The sequence below is a fragment of the Agelaius phoeniceus genome, chromosome 11, assembly GCF_051311805.1.
Source record: "Agelaius phoeniceus isolate bAgePho1 chromosome 11, bAgePho1.hap1, whole genome shotgun sequence".
Lineage (NCBI taxonomy): Eukaryota > Metazoa > Chordata > Aves > Passeriformes > Icteridae > Agelaius > Agelaius phoeniceus.
This window is the reverse complement of record NC_135275.1, coordinates 5,171,939-5,192,497: the sequence shown is the minus strand read 5'-3', so window position 1 is coordinate 5,192,497 and position 20,559 is coordinate 5,171,939. Positions and strand designations below refer to the sequence as shown.

Below are 20,559 nucleotides of genomic sequence, written 5' to 3'. Positions count from 1 at the left end.
GCTAGTCTGTGCCTTTCAGCACAGAAAGTTTAAAATTTTCAGCATCTAGGATTCTAACCCAGACCCAAAAACAAAAGCAGCACAGAATCTGAAAAATATAAAAGCTAAAAACCTGAGGCATCAGCAGAAGGAGGTGTAATTTTTTTTTTTTTTGAGAAGTGTTAATTCTTTAATATCTTGTTGATTTTGAAGCATTAAGTACTGTTGAGGTCCTCAAAATAAGAACAAGTGCTTTAAAAACTGTATATCTTATTGTTTGTTTCAAGGGCAGGGATTTATTTAAGAGTGCAAGACCATGAGACATTTAAAAAACTCCTGCTGTCATTAGATTGGGGTAGCCCAGTTTTGGTGCAGATAAATTTGGGAACACAAATGTGTTGGTCACACATCTGGTTTTCACTGAGTCTCCATACGTGCAAAATGATTTTTGTGTGTCTAAGAAATTTCAATTTATGCTCAGAAAGCACAAATTGGATTGGTTAAATCAGTGAGGTCCATGACCTTTATTCATTCTGGTGTCAGGTGAGTTGCATCCTAAAGTATTTTATTCACTCTGTACAGGAGGCCAGAATGGAAAATATCCTGTTTGCTTGTGGCATTGGATTCTTTTGTACAGAGCTAATTAAGAGACTGAAAATTTTTGCAATTCCAATAGATTTGTTCTTTGAAAGGTCAAGCTGAATGTTAACGTTGCTGAACAAATAGATTTTATTTCTTTCTAGTTTATGAATACGTGTATTGTCCTTTTTATAGGTCTGTGCTGAGCTGCCAAATAAAGTCAGGCATGTACTTGATGTTTGTTTTAAAAGTGGTCTTTTAAAATGCAGTCAGAGAAAACAAATCCTCTGTGATAACTCAGAGTGGATATTTTATGGCAGCAGCTCCTTAAATTTCACTTGTGCATTTCCAAACCAGCAAGAACAGTTTCCTTTTACTGGGTAATTCCTGCTCTCACAAATCAATGTAATATTTGATTGCTGGGGAGAGGAAAATACACCTTGGTTATTTAAATGTTGTGACAGCCTCAGTCAGCTCAGGGGCTTCCTTCTGGAGAAAGGGAATGGAACACCCTGAGGAGCCAGGATCAGGCCCAGGCAGGGGGTTTGACTTTGGGAAGGCTTTGGGAGAACATTCCCAGTGTCAGCAGAATTTTCCTCCTTCCCAGGGAGCAGCAGGGCAGGCAGGGGTTGGTTTCTCAGTCAGGTGTGACTGGCAGAGGTTTCTACAGAGTTTCATATTTTGCTGTTCATTCTGAGATCAAAGCCAGCACCAAAGTGTTTCTGCTCAGCTTCCACACCAGTTCACCCCTCTGAATCCCAGAGTAAATGGAAATCATCAGACCTTCCACATCTGCAATATTAGGTTTAATAATCTGCCTTTTTCTTGTGGTTTACTGAAATATTTCTGGTCAATACTAGCTCTAAAACTGTCTCAATATAATTGTTTTTTTCTCTGGGTTGTCTTCTTTGCTCCTTGTTGGAATTAGTTCTGTGTGCCTATTAAAAAGAGTCAATATTTCATAATTTCAGTGCTTTTTTAGCTTTGCACAGAGACTGATTCTAAACTGATAAAGGGGTGAAATCCTCTGGATGCAGATCAGTGACTGCTTGAACTTTTCTGTTTCAAATTAATGGAGATCTTTTAGATCTTATGAGCTAAAGCTTTGCAATATGGACTCCACGAGAACCACAGCCCCAATCTCAGGGGATTTCATTTTATTCACAGTTTATAACAAGCTGACCTTTAAGATACAAGATATTGTTCCATAGCCCATTTTGCATCCCAAATAAATCCAGTAAAAAGCACCTGAGGGAGTTGTTTCCAGGATAAATAGGCAGAATTCTTGTCCTTCCTGCTAATTCAGAATGCACGCTCGTGCACTCGTTCTTGCAGCATGTTTAATCAAATTGTGAATTTCAGCTGAAACCCAAAGGGCATTGGAAGGGTTCTGTCGCCAAGAGTGAGTTTTGCATATTCTATTTTTAGCTCTCCAGCTACATGTGTGCTGCAAATTGCTCTTTGTGTGAACTTCTGTTCACAAGGATCACATATGGGACCATAAAATTAGTCAAGATGCTCTGCTGAATGAGAAATATTCCCTCTTGCATTGTCTTTTGATTAAGGGGCAACTGAACCATTGATAAAAATATAAAAAGGGAATAATATCAGTGCTTGGCATAAAAGATTTGAATTTCCCTGAGAAATTAAACACAATTTATTCCAACTGAACAATAGCATCATTAAATATAGCTCTTTTTACTGCTTTCCAAGATTAAGTTGCTGGGTGAGCTGATTTTGCATCCCTTTAGCTACAGAGCAACTTTTTCTGCTGTTTGTGGGAAAGGAAATTTCAGGAAAGGAAAGGAAATTTCAGGAAAGGGAATTTCAGGAAAGGAAATGAAATTTCAGGAAAGGGAATTTCAGGAAAGGAAATTTCAGGAAATTTCAGGAAAGGAAAGGGGAAAGGAAAGGAAAGGAAAGGAAATTTCAGGAAAGGAAATTTCAGGAAAGGAAAGGAAAGGAAAGGAAAGGAAAGGAAAGGAAAGGAAAGGGGAAAGGAAAGGAAAGGGGAAAGGAAAGGAAAGGGGAAAGGAAAGGAAAGGAAAGGGGAAAGGAAAGGAAAGGAAAGGGGAAAGGAAAGGAAAGGGGAAAGGAAAGGAAAGGAAATTGAAAGGAAAGGAAATTGAAAGGAAAGGAAAAAGGAAATAGGAAATTGTGAATTGGCAGCAGAAGAGTTTTCAGGATTCTCCACGTTGTGCCCCTCTATTTCCAGGTGCTTTTCTCTGTTTTTCTGTCCCATGTGTGCCCCACAAATGCAAGCTCTGTCCCCAGGGAGCTTTGCAGTGCTGGTGTTGGTAGGGAAGGGCTTGAGGGAATTTTGGTGGCAATTCAGCAGTGACCATCCTACAGAATGTTTGTGTGAAGCTGTTCTCCAGCAAACCTTGGTGTTCAATATTCCTGTTTCCACATGGAAATAAAATCAGGTTTTGTGCATTTCTGCCTGTGAGCTGTGGTGGGGACTGCAAAGGCTCCGAGAGCAAAATTTGCATTTTGGGAATCCTTTGATTGCACTTGGAGCAGGAGCCCATTGATCTTGGATGCCAAGGAGCAGTGATGAACCAAAACCACTGATTTCAACTTTCCTGTGCAGCTCTCGCTTTCATAATTCCAGTTTTAATTAGAGAGGAATTTCTGCTTTTAATTTCCTGGCTGGGTGTGATGTGCCTGATTAAGAAGACACCACAATTTGGGTTTAGCTGAGGGATTTTCAGCACCAGTGGAAAAGTCCCAGCTGGAGCTGTTACTGTGAGGATCTAACACTGACTTTTCATTTGCTGCTTGATGGCTGTGAGGGATAAAAGGCTCCTTTTGCCTCTGCTGGGTGAATTATCTGCATTTTTAGTGCTGTTCTGGCTGTGGTTTGGTGCATTTGCACAGAGTGGGGCAGGGTGTGGTGGCAAACCTTGAACCAAAGGAAGAGACATCACAGGAAAGTGCAAAACATTCACTCCCTCCCATCTTCATCCCTTTTCCCAGAGGAAATAAAATCAAAATATGCTGGTGTATATGTTAGTAAATACTCCTCAAGTTATGAATGTGAGCTGTTGTTGGATAAAACCTAAAGGGGAAAATGAAATAAACCACAAAGAGTACAAACAATTTTATTGCAGCTGAAAGGCAGAGTGGATAGGTGATGATATATCAGACACCCAGAATATATAGAAGCCACAAGAAGCAATGACATTCTACAAAGGTGAAATGCTGAAAGGAGAAAAAAATTAGATTTTAGCACAATCTTGCTGCTTTGTGAGGATTGATGCAAATGTGTTGCTGGTATTTGGAACATGGATGTGGTGGCCAGGTGAAAGTTCTTTTTATTTGGGAGAATATATTTGCATGCCAAGCTAGAACAGCTCTGTGATTGTTGGGAGACACAATGTTCCTGTCAGGAACAGCCTTTGAGAAGGTGTGCAAAGTACAAAATATGCTTCTTTCTTTGAGACTTATTTCTTTTTTTATTCAAAGACTGAATTTTATACATCAAATACTTGAATAATCTTGACTTTAGAAAGATTATTTATTTTTTTTTTAATTCGAAGACTGAATTTTATTCCTCAAATACTTGAATAATCTTGAATTTTAAAAAAATTTTTAATCAGATAAGAAAGTTGTCTCAATAATTACATATATATGTATTACATATTATATATATATGTATAGATAATATGTAATACATATATATGTATTACATATATATATGTATTACATATATATATGTATTACATATATATATATATATATATATATATATATATATAACATATATCTATATTATTTAGCAAATAGAAAATTCCTGGCATTTCCTTTTACCTTTCAGAATTCCAACAATCTCAATATAGTGAGGTCTAAAAAAAACACCCCAACTTTAAACTTTTTTTGGGGATATGGATATTTGGAAGTTTCCTACCAAATAATTTTCAAACTTGAGGTGAGGCAGGTACATTTATGGATTTTTCCATAGATTTCCCCACATTAATGTATAAAGTTTTTTGTGATGGGAAGGAGAATTGAGATGTCACTTTTTAAACAGTGGTTGCTTGTGGCTTATCTGACAGAGAATAGACTTTATCTCGTTACCTTTATTTCTATATATATATATTTTAAAGTGTCACTTTATTTATTTGCAGTTTTGCTTTGCAAATAGAAAGGAAGATGGAGAACCCTGAGTGTTTAGGAATGGTTTTTTAAATTTCATTTTTAAAAAAGCTCAAGCCCCCACAGATCAGATCAGGCCAGACCTCTCAAGAGAAAATCAGGGGATTTCTGTGGCCTGAGGCTACAGCAGCAGAGCTGTCTGCCTGGGGCTCTCTGCTAAATGAAATTGCTGTTCTGTGTCACTGGAATTCCCTTTTTATTCCAAGGAGAACCATAAGAAAACAGCTTTTGACCTCCAAACTGCCTTTTTGAGTTATTTTGGAATATGGAATTGCAAAGATATTTTTACTCACAGGTAGGGTTTGCTTAAAACCTATTCTCAAGCCCTTTGTGGCTTGTGCTAAAGATGATTTTCCCATTTATTTTTGTTGCACATGAAGGTTCAAGCCTTCTCTTATTTCACCCAGCTCGGTTCCCCCATTGCTGCTAAAAATGAGAAATACTTAAAATAAAATAAATATTAAAAATAAATTTAAAAGAACTTTAAAAAAGAAATCCAAATAAATCCTTAAAAATATGAGGACAGAAATGGCCACAAAAGTGGTAAAAAAATAAATTAGTAAGGATAGATTAAGGAAAGCTTTCATTTATGATCATTTAAATGACAACAGAGTCTCTGGCATGGCCTAAGTGCTGTTTTTTCCTTCTGCCACTGATATCAAGGCACAAGGGGCAGTTCCAGCTGTTATTGGAAGTGTTTGGGAAAGATCAATCATTTGTTTAGCAGGGGTTTAGTGGCCAGCCCAGCCTGGGGAGCAGAACAGATGATGGGAAAAGGAGTGAAAACCCCAAAACCAGGGTACACAGAGAGGGAAAAGGGAAAACTGGTGGGGAAAAAGGGGAGGAAAAAGGGGAGGGAAGGGAAAAGGAAAGGAGAAAGGGGAAGGAAAAAGGGAAGGAAAAAAGGAAGGGAAGTGGGAACAGAAGGGAAGGAAAAGAAAAGGAAAAAGAAAAGGGGGAAAGGAAATTTCAAGGAAAGGAAATTTCAAGGAAAGGAAAGGAAATTTCAAGGAAAGGAAAGGAAATTTCAGAAAAGGAAAGGAAATTTCAGGAAAGGAAATTTCAGGAAAGGAAAGGAAATTTCAGGAAAGGAAAGGAAAGGAAAGGAAAGGAAAGGAAAGGAAAGGAGAAAGGAAAGGAAAGGGAAAGGGAAAAGGAAGGAAAGGAAAGGAAAAGAAAAGAAAAATTCTGAATTGGCAGCAGAAGAGTTTGCAGGATTCTCCACATTGTGCTCCTCTATTTCCAGGTGCTTTTCCCTGGTTTTCTGTCCCACGTGTGCCCCACAAATGCAGGCTCTGTCCCCAGGGAGCTTTGCAGTGCTGCTGTTGGTAGAGAAGGGCTTGAGGGAGTTTTGGTGCCAGTTCAGCAGTGACCATCCTGCAGAATGTTTGTTTCTCTCTGCTTCCTTTCCTCAGGCAATGCTCAAAAGCAAATTCTCCCTTCAGACACTGTCAGGATTTCCTGATTTGTGTTTTAAGGCTGGTGGGGAGGAGAAGTGCTCTTTGACAGGTGTTTTAGGGAAGGAGAGGCCTGTCCAAGGTTTTATGCTCACATAATAATACAGGAAGTCAGTAAACAGCAAGAAAAATTCATTTTTTTCATCTTAGCCCGTGTAATGACATTGGAGCAGCACATTGGTGCTGCTGGTTTTGGGTGAGGGAGGAGAAAAAGGCTGGAATCACCTTCCTGCACTGTGGAATATATTGGGGCTCCTAAAATCCTCTCCTTGTGTCATTAAAGCCATGCAGAAAACGGCTCAGGAAAATGCCCTGGGAGGAACTGGTGGGGAAACTCAGGGATCCTCATTGAGGATCAACCCTGCCTGAGAGAGACCAAGGGAGTTTGGGGGGACTCATGAAACTGCTCCAGGTTTTACAGCTGGGATCCTGCAGCCTTGGGGTACAATAAATTACTAAATATGGGATACCAGGAGAAACACAGAGGAAAATCAGATTCACTTATGGCTCTTTAAAAATCACTTTTAAAAACTTACATTTAAATTTAAGCGATTTAAAAAATCACTGTTTCCTGCAAGATGCTCCACAGTGTTTTCATCTGGATTTATAAATATTGCTTCTTGCTGCTTCTGAGCATTTAATATTTTTTTTTTTAATTTTTTAAGCAAAATATGTTGGTACAATGAAATATTTGATTGTGTTGGGCTTCTTTTTCTGCCTGTGAAACCCTGCGTGATTTTCAGGGTGGGTTTAGATCAGGAAAGGCATCCCAGGAATCAAACAGTTTCTAGATAGTGCTACAATAATTGGCTGTACAACAATTATAAATACAAATACAAAATACAACAATAGTACAACAGTTTATTGGCTGCTTTCAGCACATTAGTTTGGACTGGAAATTTGTGAACATTTTCTTTTTGAAGAGCTCAGGTGACAGGGTTAAAAAATATTGTCTGTAAATCCAGCTAAATGGTGCATTTGAGGCATTTAAAATGAAAAATTAGCTTGATTTTGTCAAAAACTGATTGAACTGATTATTAAAAATCTATATATTGATTCACTGATAGATATATATTCAATCACTGATTGAACTGATTATTAAAAATCTATATATTGATTCACTGATAGATATATATTCAATCACTGATTGAACAGATTATTAAAAATCTATATATTGATTCACTGATAGATATGTATTCAATCACTGATTGAACTGATTATTAAAAATCAGTGATTTTTAATATTGATTTTATTTAATATTAATATTTATATATTGATTCACTGATAGATATATATTCAATCACTGATTCAATCACTGATTGAACTGATCATTAAAAATCTATATATTTTGTAAGAGGTTGGATTTCCCAGGCAAAACAATTCATATTTTAGGTAAATTTATATCTTAATCTGATTTTTTTCTATTTTGTTCCCAGCGTTACACAACTGTGTAAGCAGTTATAAATTATGGATGGGAACAGACAATGCAGGCCAGAGAATATTTCTAAATATAAGCAAGACAATCACCACCCAAAAAAATCCCCCCAACATATTGAAAACTTTTTCTAAAACCCTTGGTAAGCATTTTCTCAGGATAAATTAGGCAGGGAAAAAAGGAAAAAAACCCAACCTATAGTGTCCATCTTATTTACTGTGTAAATAATAATTAGTAGGGATAATAGATGATGCAGTTAATTATCTGTGCTTCTAGGGGTGGTAATTAGCAGGAAGTGATGATCTCCACACATCACTTGCCATTGGGGTTGTGTAGAATGAGAGGTACAGACCCAGCTTTTCTCCCTCAATTAGCAGCTGACTCCATAATTGAAATAATTGTGTTTGGGCAAGGCTGGGCTGGGGCCGGGCTGGGCAGCCCCTTTACCCCTGTACCCCTGTACCCCTGTACCCCTTTACCCCTGTACCCCTTTACCCCCTGTACCCCTTTACCCCTGTACCCCTTTACCCCTTTACCCCTGTACCCCTTTACCCCTGTACCCCTTTACCCCCTGTACCCCTGTACCCCTTTACCCCTTTACCCCTTTACCCCTTTACCCCTGTACCCCTTTACCCCTTTACCCCTGTACCCCTGTACCCCTTTACCCCTGTACCCCTTTACCCCTGTACCCCTTTACCCCTTTACCCCTGTACCCCTGTACCCCTTTACCCCTGTACCTCTGTACCCCTGTACCCCTTTACCCCCTGTACCCCTTTACCCCTCTACCCCTGTACCCCTTTACCCCTGTACCCCTTTACCCTTTACCCTTTTACCCCTTTACCCCTGTACCCCCTTACCCCTTTACCCCTGTACCCCTTTACCCCCTTACCCCTTTACCCCTGTACCCCTTTACCCCTGTACCCCCTTACCCCTGTACCCCCTTACCCCCACCCTGCTCTTCCTGCAGGCACGAGGGGCTGGCCCTGCCAAAAACACCGGGCTTGGACAAAATCTCCTTTCTCTGTGGGTTGGGAGGGCTGGGGTGGAGCCAGCTGCCGAGGAACAGGGGATTTGGGAGCGGGGATGGGGGATTTGGGAGCAGGGATGGGGGATTTGGGGCAGAAGAGGGAGATTTGGGAGCAGAAGAGGGGATTTGGGGGCAGAAGAGGGGGATTTGGGGGCAGAAGAGGGGGATTTGGGAGCAGGGATGGGGGATTTGGGAGAAGAACGGGAGGATTTGGGGCAGAAGAGGGGATTTGGGAGCAGGGATGGGGGATTTGAGGCAGAAGAGGGATTTGGGAGAAGAAGGAGGCATTTGGGGGCAGAACAGGGAGATTTGGGGCAGAAGAGGGGATTTGGGAGCAGGGATAGGGATTTGAGAGCAGAAGAGGGGATTTGGGAGCAGGGATGGGGGATTTGGGGGCAGAAGAGGGAGATTTGGGGCAGAAGAGGGGATTTGGGAGATAAAGAGGGGATTTGGGGCAGAAGAGGGAGATTTGCGAGCAGAAGAGGGGGGTCTGGGAGAAGAAGAGGGAGATTTGGGAGCAGGGTTGGGGATTTGGGAGCAGAAGAGGGGATTTGGGGGAAGAAGAGGAGGATCTGGGAACAGAAGAAGGGATTTTGGGAGCAGAAGAGGGCATTTGGGAGCGAGGATGGGGATTTGAGAGCAGAAGAGGGGGTTCTGGGAGATGAAGAGGAGGATTTGGGGCAGAAGAGGGCATTTGGGAGCAAGGATGGGGATTTGGGAGCAGAAGAGGGCATTTGGGATAAAAAAGGGGATTTGGGGCAGAAGATTTTGTCTCCTTTGTTTTGTCACATTTCCTCAAGTGACAGAGCCCATGGTAACAAACAGCTCCTTCATCCTGGCCTCCTTTGCCTTTAGTTTGGTCATGGCAGATTCCATCAGCTCCTGCTGGAATCAATATTCACTGCAAGCTTTTAGGCAGTCTAAAATCACTTGGAAGCTCTTTGATATTAAATTATAATTTTATACTTTTGTTTTTTTGGGTTTTTTTTTTGTTTTTTTCTTCTTGCTGGTATGCAAATGAATAAATTAGATTTTGAACTTGCTATGATGCAACAAAGGTTTTTCCTATTGCCTTGCCTAGAAATCTCCTTTATGTAATTTATCTGATGTTCTTCTTCTGCACAAATCCTGTCCTGGCATGAGGAAATTCACCTGTGGGGATAACCTCCAAAAGTGCAGGCTTTAAAAATCAGTGTTTCCTGCAAGGTGCTGCCCTGGCTTTTCATCAGGGTTTCTAAACATTGCTCCTTGGCTGAGCATTTTAGGATTCCTTTTTTTTTTTTCTTTTTTTCTTTTTTTCCAAAAAAAATGATGCACAATGAATGATTGGAGTGTGTTGGGCTCCTTTTCCTCCCCAGGAAGGAAGGAAAGGATGAAGCCATCCCAGCCTGGAGCTGATGGATGTGCTGGTGGCACTTTTCAGGGAATATTCTCAGGGAGCCCATTTCCCTGCTGGGAGCTTTTGTTTTCACACGAGTTGGTGTAAACCAATTACTTCAGGCACATTTTGGTTTAATGTGAATTTTCTTTGTGCTCTCAGTCATAGGAACAGGGAGATCATGCCTTCCAATGGGATGATTTAATACCAATTTCACAGAAAATGGTGGTGCTTTTATGAGCTACACAAAGAGGCTGATTGGAAATCAATGTGGTGGGTGAATCACCTCGTAATGAAATAGGAAATTAATTTCCTTTCACATTTATATTGTGTAAACATATAGTTGATATACAATGCAGTTTTAGTAGGTTTTTCTTTACTCTCAGAGCTCCAATGTGGTTTATTCCTCTGGGGGGGAAAAAACCAGTCAACAATCACCAAAAACTGCAAATGGCACAAGATCTGAAGTACAATGGATCAGGAATAAAGTCTGACAGGAAATGTGTTGATTTCAGGGCAATAAATGCAGGAGTGATTTGCAGACTTGAAGAAGACTTTAAATTGACTTTCTTTGCTGTTCTTTGTGACTGACCTTGCACTTCACAAGATCTATTCATTTGCTTTTAATGTAAACAAAAATATTCTTTTTGAGTCACAGATAACTTAGAAAATTGGTATTAAATGTATGATAAATGAAATCAGTGCTTCAATTTCCAGTTCCTGCTTTCTCCTGCAGGTAGAGCCCATTTTTCTGTCAAGCTTGCAGTTTTCTCTTCTTGTGTGTGAAGCTCTTGCCTCCTTTGGGATACAACCAGTTTTATGTCTGGGTTATTTGTGAGTGTGGGACGGTGTCCAAAAATCCTGGGCATTTCTGCTTTTAGGACAGCAAAAGTTCTAGGATGGGTGGAAACCTGGAGGATTGTTCCCAGGGATCCATGAGGAGCTCTGGCTTCCCAAAGGCAGTGATGGATCCAGATCCCCAGGGCTATGGGACTGACAGGGAGCAGGCAGGACATGTGTCTCACAAAATCCTTTTCCCAGCTGGAGCCTTGCAGAGGAAACAGGAAGTTTTCAAATTTTATAAGGATTATTTTAACTTAGTCAAAGTCATCTAGTCCCTTAGCATCACTGAAAAAAATGGCAGAGCTGCTGTGCAGACACCTTGCATGGAAAAGAAGCTTCTAGAAACTGTAAAAAATTAAGATAAATGGAATAAGCACTGTGAGCCTGCCTTAAATAAATGGAACGGGATAAATTGAATAAATCTGTGAACCTGACTTAATGAATTGAAGGAATGGAATGGGGTAAGTGGAATAATTGGAAGAAATGGAAGAAATGGAATGGGGTAAGTGGAATAATTGGAAGAAATGGAATAAATGGAGGAAATGGAATGGGGTAAATGGAATAAATCTGTGAGCCTGCCTTACCTGTGCAGGTGCAAACAGAGCAGTAGAGTGTGCCTGGCTCCTGGTGAGTCCGTGTGGGGACATTGGGACACCTTATCCTTGGGAAATTCTGGATGAGAGTTGGGCAGAAGATGTGGCTCATTTGCCATAGCACCAAGGAAAGCCTTGAGCATGTTAAACAGCTCCACTGCAGATTTTATTTTTTTTAATGCCACTTTTATTTTTCTGTCTTTTCCATTTATTCCATCCCTCTCCATTTCCCCTCACTCCAAAGGCTGGCAGTGCTCAGTGCTGCTGTGATAGGGGCTGTGCATTTGGGAGAGGTGAGAAATGAGATTTTTCTGGGAGAATTTTTTCTCTGAAGAAGGACAGGATGTTCCCAGCTCTCCATCACTGCTGTCCCGTTTCCTCCTGAATGAATAATCAGGCACAAATTGGCTGCAGCCTCCGTCTGCTGCTCTGCCCGGCCAAGGCATCATTCCTGGTGTCCTGACAAGGAGAGGGCCTGGCCAGAGCACTGAATTTACAATGCATCCCAAACATTATCCCACCAATCATGCAAAAAAAAATCCCTCTGAGGAAATATATTAGCTAAGCATGGCTCTGACAGATTATATCCACTCGAGCTCATCCATTTGCCTCCCAAAGCCCAAATGGAACAGACCCAAACCAATTTAAAAATAGTTGCAGCTGATACGTGCTGCTCAAGAGGAGCACATTTTGTATCAGCACTGAAAATTTCTGCTCTTGGTGGTTTTAGACTCCTTTGGAGATGGGTGCTTGAAGGAGCCTTCTCCTTACTCTGGAAATGAGTACTATTAACAGAGATCTGTAATTATGATGGGCTATAATCAGGAGCTTCAATCAAGTGAGAAAACTTCCTTTTCCATGTGGCCAGATTTGCTTGGCACTCACTAAATTTAGCTCCTTCCACTGTACAAATGGTTTGTGGCTGAGGTGCCACCAGAAAGGCAGCAAGTATTAAGATTAATCTTTGCCTTGCTTTGGTCTTTCTAGAAATTTATTTCCCCATCTGGTTCTATTTAATAGAAAAACAGACAATCCCCAGAGTATTGATAAGTTTTCTGCATGTGAAAACTGGATGGACAGATCAGCCACGTGTCAATTCTCTTTCTTTTATGGAAATTCAGGTTTTTGATTCCTGTAAATTCTTTTTCTTTTATGGAAATTCAGGTTTTTGATGCACATCTGTAAAGGTCAGGCATTTTCTGTTGTTTAATGCATGATTAAATTCTTGTACGTTACGATTATTATCACAGTTCATATTTTTCAGATGGTGGGACTGGGTTTTGATGGATTTTTGATTAAATTCTTGTATAGTATCATTCTTATTATCACAGTTCAAATTTTTCAGATGGTGGGATTTTTCAGTTTTGGTGGATTTTTGATTCAATTCTTGTGTATTATCATTATTATTATCACAGTTCATATTTTTCAGATGGTGGGACTGGGTTTTGGTGGATTTTTGATTCAATTCTTGTGTATTATCATTATTATTATCACAGTTCATATTTTTCAGATGGTGGGACTGGGTTTTGATGGATTTTTGATTAAATTCTTGTATAGTATCATTCTTATTATCACAGTTCATATTTTTCAGATGGTGGGACTTTTCAGTTTTGGTGGATTTTTGATTCAATTCTTGTATAGTATCATTCTTATTATCACAGTTCATATTTTTCAGATGGTGGGACTGGGTTTTGGTGGATTTTTGTGCAAGGGGATGTTTGGTTGATTGGTTTTTCCACTCCTAATTAGCTAAAAGAAGCTATAGGAGAGGAGGCAATACAAATAGCAATGAGAGTGGGTATATGTAGATGCCATGGAATGGGTGATGGGTTTCACACTTTGTGGTTGAAATTCATGCAGGATTGCCAGACAAAACCAGGCATGAGAGGCAACTCAGGCCACCAGTGGAGGTGTTTTTAAAAAATGTGCTTAATTTTGATTACAAGAGTAAAATAGTTAACAAAAGGTGATGAGATTTGAGGATCACATGGTCAGAATTATTGAATATTACTATTGGCTTGGTGGGAGAAAGGATTGAGAAGTGAGGGGAAAATCTGTTGATAAATGATTTAAGTGTGTAGTAGAGTGGCTCCAAGGACATTTTCCAGATGTACAGGTGCTGATTAGACTGGAGAAAATGTATCTCTGCTTTTCCTTAAACCTAAAAGGTGAGGTTTCAGCCCTAAGGCAGTAGCTTTGAGGCTTTTAATGTTGGCCAACCCCATGTAAATCCCAGTGTTGGGTCTAATTTGGAAATATGCTTTTTGAACTGGCTACATTGCCTTGGAACTGGAGTTTTCCTACATGAAAACTCCACCCCAGGCAGTTCCTGTCCTGTTTGCTCTGTCTGCAGCTCTCACAGAGCCAACCCAGGACCAGCAGGCTGTAAAACCTGAGTTTAACAGATCTAACCCAGGTAGCAGCTCTTGGGTGCCATTAGTTACAGCCCTGCCATTCAGTGCAACTTCTCTTGTGAAATGAAAAATGCTCAGCTTGGTTGTTGCTCATGACAGTTTGGGGAGTGTTTGCCAAAGGTATTGAAGAATTCATTAGAAATTTATAAAATCTCTTCATCTGTTTTAAATTTTTTGCCAGTTTGGTTTAGAAATTGTCCCTTTGTCACTGTGGTCTGAGTTCTGCTGATATTGGTGACAGGAGAAGTGCTGAGGGTTTCTTTACAGAAAACTCAATGAGAATCCTTTTACTAAGACTATATTTAAAGTCAATTAGTTGTTGATTAAAGTAAGTTAATGACAATTGCCATTGCCTTGGAACTGGAGTTTTGCTACATGAAAGCTCCACCCCAGGCAGTTCCTGTCCTGTTTGCTCTGTCTGCAGCTCTCACAGAGCCAGCCCAGGACCACCAGGCTGTAAAACCTGAGTTTACCAGATCTAACCTGAGGTAGCAGCTCTTGGGTGCCATTAGTTACAGCCCTGCCATTGAGTGCAACTTCTCTTGTGAAATGAAAAATGCTCAGCTTGGTTGTTGCTCGTGACAGTTTGGGGAGTGTTTGCCAAAGGTATTGAAGAATTCATTAGAAATGTATGAAATCTCTTTATCTGCTCCTAATTTTCACCAGTTTGGTTTAGAAATTGTCCCTTTGTCACTGTGGTCTGAGTTCTGCTGATATTGGTGACAGAAGAAGTGCTGAGGGTTTCTTTACAGAAAACTCAAACAGAAACCTTTTACTAAGACTATATTTAAAGTCAATTAGTTGATTAAAGTAAGTTAATGACAATTGCCATTGCCTTGGAACTGGAGTTTTGCTACATGAAAGCTCCACCCCAGGCAGTTCCTGTCCTGTTTGCTCTGTCTGCAGCTCTCACAGAGCCAGCCCAGGACCAGCAGGCTGTAAAACCTGAGTTTAACACATCTAACCCAAGGTAGCAGCTCTTGGGTGCCATTAGTTACAGCCCTGCCATTGAGTGCAACTTCTCTTGTGAAATGAAAAATGCTCAGCTTAGTTGTTGCTCATGACAATTTGGGGAGTGTTTGCCAAAGGTACTGAAGAATTCATTAGAAATATATAAAATCTCTTCATCTGCTTTAAATTTTTTGCCAGTTTGGTTTAGAAATTGTCCCTTTGTCACTGTGGTCTGAGTTCTGCTGATATTGGTGACAGGAGAAGTGCTGAGGCTTTCTTTACAGAAAACTCAAAGAGAATCCTTGTACTTAGGCTATATTTAAAGTCAATTAGGTTTTGATTAAAGTAAGTTAATAACAATTGGTGTGTCTAATTACTTTGATTATATAGGTTCCTTGTCAACAGTTCTTGTTGCACTTACAGCTGGGATGGTGCCAGGATAAATCCAAGCATTGCCAGTTCCCTGGGGCTGCACAAAAGGACAAGAGTGCAGGTTTTTACTGGAAAGGGAATAGGGAATATTCCAAATTTAGAGCTAAATTGTCATGAAATGGCACATTTTAAGGGAGTGTAGGAATGGGTTTGATCAATAACAATAGGAAGATCCCTAAATACAGATGAATGTCTTACAGTGAAATAAGTATGCCAAGTTTCCTCTGAGGGAAATGTAGAGAAAAATCTGTGCCAGTAAAATTCAGTTGAATCTCATCTGGAAACAGCAAGGCTGGAGGATCCTGGTCCTAACTAAGAATTGATCAGTAGTGTCATAACAAGGCAGAGTTCCTTCTTTGCACTGTAGTGCATTAATGTACCCCTGGTGAAACCCAGCCACGAATTATTGTCATTTGGAATGGAGAGATTTTTCATAATTAGTTTTGGTTTTTAAATTAAAAGACTTCCAGCCTTCTGTTTGAATTATATTTATCTTGAAATGTAGACAATTTATTACAAAAGGAAAAAGTTCAAATGAGAGAACCAGAAAGGATTAGGAAATGGAGAGGAATAATTCATATCTTTATGTTATGGAATCACTGCTGAACTGTGATGTATAAATGTAACATCTCTGTCAGTGTTTGGTTCCTTAGAATAGGTATTGTTGAATTACATGTGCAGGACCTTATGAATAGATATTATTAATTTTTAAAAGTTATCAGTTGTTTTATTTATAGTTTGAAATCAGAAAACCTTGCTCTGGTCCAAATTAAATTAATTGCATCGATAAATGTGGTTAAATTTAGCTTTGTTAACTACTTCTGCTAGAGCTATCCCTCTATTTATCTGGCTGTGAAACTGAAAGAAATAGTAATTTTTGTTTGAATTAGTGGTGAGGGTGGTCAAACATTGGCACAGGTTGCTCACAGAATTGGGGAGTTTCCTTCTCTGCAGATATTCAGAATCCCACTGGACACAGCCCCGAGCAACTCTCTAATTTAAAAAAAAATGCATACAAACCTGACATATCCATCTTAAATCAGTGAGAAGAATTATCAATTTTCATGTTTGTGGAAGTATTTTGCCTTTTTTTTTTAAGTGAATCAAAGGCAGATACATCCTTCAAATTAAAAGGACAATTAAATTATTTGCTATTAAACTTGAAGGGTTTTTATTAAAAAAACCCAACTCTGTGAATGTAAAAATAGGTGAGATTCAAAGAGAGGGGGAGTGGGGACTGTCACACCAGCCTCTCAGCCTGTTCTTCATGCCTGATTTCCCCTTCTTCCAGAGCCACTGGTGGGGGCATGCATGGGCTCTATCCTTTTATTCCCTGTTCTGTGAGCTGAAAGGAGCACGAGTCCATCTTCCCTGAGCCACATCAGCACTGCTCCCTCAGCCTTGCTGCTGGGAAATGTCACCCTGATCCATTGCACAATTCCAGCTGGCCCCTCTCAGGGGAGCACTGCCTTGCTGGAGTTGCAGGCAAGATGCTGAAATGCACCATTTTTATATCAATTTATAGCTGACCAAACTTGTCCCCAGCTCGAGCAGCAGCAGCAGGAGAATGATGTGGTGCAAAACGTTCCCTTGGTTTGGGCGTCGTTTCCAGGTCGTTTTTGGATAATAGGGAAAAGCATTTCAGATCATAGGGAAAACCATTCCAATTATCCTCCCAAAATTGAAATAATTACCCTGCATCCCAGCTAATCTGAGGCAGGAAGCCTTTGAATATCCTGCAACTGTTGTGGGAGAGCTGATGGTGTGCTGGAATTGTACCATCAGTTGTACCTGGATAATTCCATGGTGTGCTGGAATTGTACCATCAGTCGTACCTGGATAATTCCATGGTGTGATGGAATTGTACCATCAGTTGTACCTGGATCATTCCATGGTGTGCTGGAATTGTACCATCAGCTGTACCTGGATAATTCCATGGTGTGATGGAATTGTACCATCAGCTGTACCTGGATAATTCCCTGGTGTGATGGAATTGTACCATCAGTTGTACCTGGATAATTCCATGGTGTGCTGGAATTGTACCATCAGTTGTACCTGGATAATTCCATGGTGTGATGGAATTGTGCCATCAGCTGTACCTGGATAATTCCATGGTGTGATGGAATTGTACCATCAGCTGTACCTGGATAATTCCATGGTGTGATGGAATTGTACCATCAGTCATACCTGGATAATTCCATGGTGTGATGGAATTGTACCATCAGTCGTACCTGGATAATTCCATGGTGTGCTGGAATTATTACAGTTATTATTATTATTATTACAACCATCAGTTGTACCTGGATAATTCCATGGTGTGCTGGAATTGTACCATCAGTCGTACCTGGATCATTCCATGGTGTGATGGAATTGTACCATCAGCTGTACCTGGATAATTCCATGGTGTGCTGGAATTGTACCATCAGTTGTACCTGGATAATTCCATGGTGTGCTGGAATTGTACCATCAGCTGTACCTGGATAATTCCATGGTGTGCTGGAATTGTACCATCAGCTGTACCTGGATAATTCCATGGTGTGATGGAATTGTACCATCAGCTGTACCTGGATAATTCCATGGTGTGCTGGAATTGTACCATCAGTTGTACCTGGATCATTCCATGGTGTGATGGAATTGTACCATCAGTTGTACCTGGATAATTCCATCACGCCTGAACCTGCTCTTCAACTGATACAGGAACGAGACAAAAATTCCTGCTACCCTTTTCCTAGGCAGTTTGGGCAGCCCTGATATTTAAATAGGTTTAATAACCATGAGGGATATTGAACCTGAGGGAATTCAGGAGCCTCACCAGCCACCAGTGTTGGTTTTCCCAGCTTTTACAGAGATGGGGCAACTGAGAGGCATTTTAGAAGATTTTATTCCATTATCAGTCTTGATTAAGAGTGAGACACAAGAGATGTAAAACTCAACACCATCCCATCAGAATCAACCTATTTCTTAGTTACAATCCCTTATAAATGTTTTTCCCTATTAGCTTTTGCCACACAATGCTGCTATTGTTTCTAATACCAGTAACCTGGATTTTTTTCCCCATGTGGTCCTGTTACAATGCATCTTTCACAGCATGCCACTGTAGTTCCCATCAAAAAGTCACTTCTATTTTTATTCCCCACTAAAACAATACATCTCTCCCCCATACTATAAGTTTTTACACCACAAAAAACCAAATAATCATTATCTTCCCTTCACAAATATAACAGTAATCATAAATTCACTTTACAAACAAAATAAAACTCCTCCAATTCCTATAAAACACCCATAAGTACTACTAAATTCCAATCACTCAACCAAAACACATAAAAAATTATAAAAACATCTACATCCAACATACTTTTAATATTAATTATATAATTAGACCTATATTCAATTATACCTATATATATATTAATACCTATAATATTAACTATTTTACCACAAGAAATCAAACTACAAATCAATTATAACCATTCATTACTAATACATTCCACCCAAAAAACATAAAATACTAAATCAAATCTCTCACACTAGAGCAAACTCTAAATGTAGAACTTTGTTATTATGAAATAATCTTGTTTATATTTTTGATTCCAGTCTTCAGATTTTGCATCCTCGCTGGGGGTTTCATTGTGCTTTCATTTTAGGTTGTCTACATGTGGCATGAGCTGGGTTCCAGGGTTTGGAATAAATTCCCTTGGTTTTGAGAAGCATTTGGTGCCTAAAGCAAATAGTGAGAACTTGAGGTGATTTGTTTGGTGCCATTTTCCCAAGAGATGGAACTGCTGTGGATCTTGGGGTTTTGTGGGTGATGGGAAGCAGAAGGAATTAGCTTCTAAATCTCATTTTTTCTGTTTTCAGACTAGAAATATGGGGGACACCAATAACGGGCAGCCCTGGGGAAATTTTAGCTCTTTATTTATTTAGGTGATTATTTATTATTTACCTCTCTGCATCCTGCTTTGGTTCAGCCCTGTTTGATGCCTGGGAGTGCTGCTGATGTGCTGGATCATTGATACAATCAGGAAAACCCAATTTTTTCTCTTGATCCTGTTCCTCCCTCCAATTTTGAGTTTAATCTTTCTCATATTACAACAGCTCCGTGCCCTCCTGTCTGCTACAGAGATGTTTAAGTGTTTAAATCATGCAGGAAATATATCAGGAGAAAAGGGAGAGAACTGGCAATACAGTGGGAATTAGCAAAAACCACTTGTGCTTCTCCCATCACCCTCTGTTTGATTCTTTTTCTCTGCAGATTCGTGGCACTGTGAGAGGTGAATGTTGTCTTTTTGCTGTTCTCTGCCAGAAGCTCTTCACAATCAAAGCTCCTGGTTAAGCCTATAATGATTTTATTTTAGAGGAGCTGTATTAACACTTCTAAAAACATTTCATATTTTTCTGTCTTCTGTGCAAGCACTGTGTAACACCATTATGTACCACATGTAACAAATCCAATCATATTTGGAAAATATATCCAATCTCAGGTACCAAGGCATGTAAAGCATCTGCTAAAGGCTTTCCAAACATTTTTTGTTGTCTGTTTTCGAGCTAATTTCCAAATGTATGAGCCATAGGGCTTTGAAATTCTGGAGTTGCAATCATTGGACCCAAAAATGGTGCAAAATTGTCAAAGTCGGGGATTAAGAAGCTCGTTCTCCTTAAGGGTTGTGGACCTCTAGTTCTTGGGAATTGTGAAGGGAGAGATCTGTATCAGCTCAGTGTAAAAATATGCTTAATCTTTTGAGGGTTAAAAGGAGATCAATTTACTTTCTGGTGAACAGGTGATATAAGTGAACATAAATATAAGTGAACATAAATATAAATGAACATAAATATAAATGAATATAAATATAAGTGAATGGGAACACTGACGTGGAGCTACTCAGCACTGTGCAAAAGAACAGGAAAAAGCCACCTAAGGTTCAGAGTTTGAAGTGCTGGGTTTTAAATGCAGTGAGGGAGCTCAGGAGAGTGTGGAAGCCCTGCAGTCTGGGTCCCCTGGTGCCAGGCAGGTTACACAACCAGCCCCAAGTTCATAACTGCTCTTCTCCAATCCCTTCTGCTGACCCCAATTCAAGCTGACTTTTGACTTTATTTGAAGTGAATTTCAGCAGCCCTGTACCTTGCAGGGCTGGTTCTGAGCTGGGAAGCAGCTGTGTGGCCCCACAAATCATCCTGCTCTGTGTAAAGCACAGGCAACTTGTTCACCATGAGCATGGAAACCTCACAGAAACTTCCAAACCGTGCAAGGACAAATTGGGATCAATGATGTTATTCCAGGCCTGCCCTCGAGCTTGCAAGGATCCCAGTCTACAC

General features: G+C 40.0%; 1 protein-coding gene across 15 annotated transcripts in view; it reads left to right on the top strand.

Annotated features, from left to right (window-relative positions):
* The window catches only part of ATP2B2 (ATPase plasma membrane Ca2+ transporting 2), a 415,395-nt gene that overhangs the window by 334,808 nt on the left and 60,028 nt on the right, over positions 1-20,559 (top strand). The window lies entirely within an intron of this gene.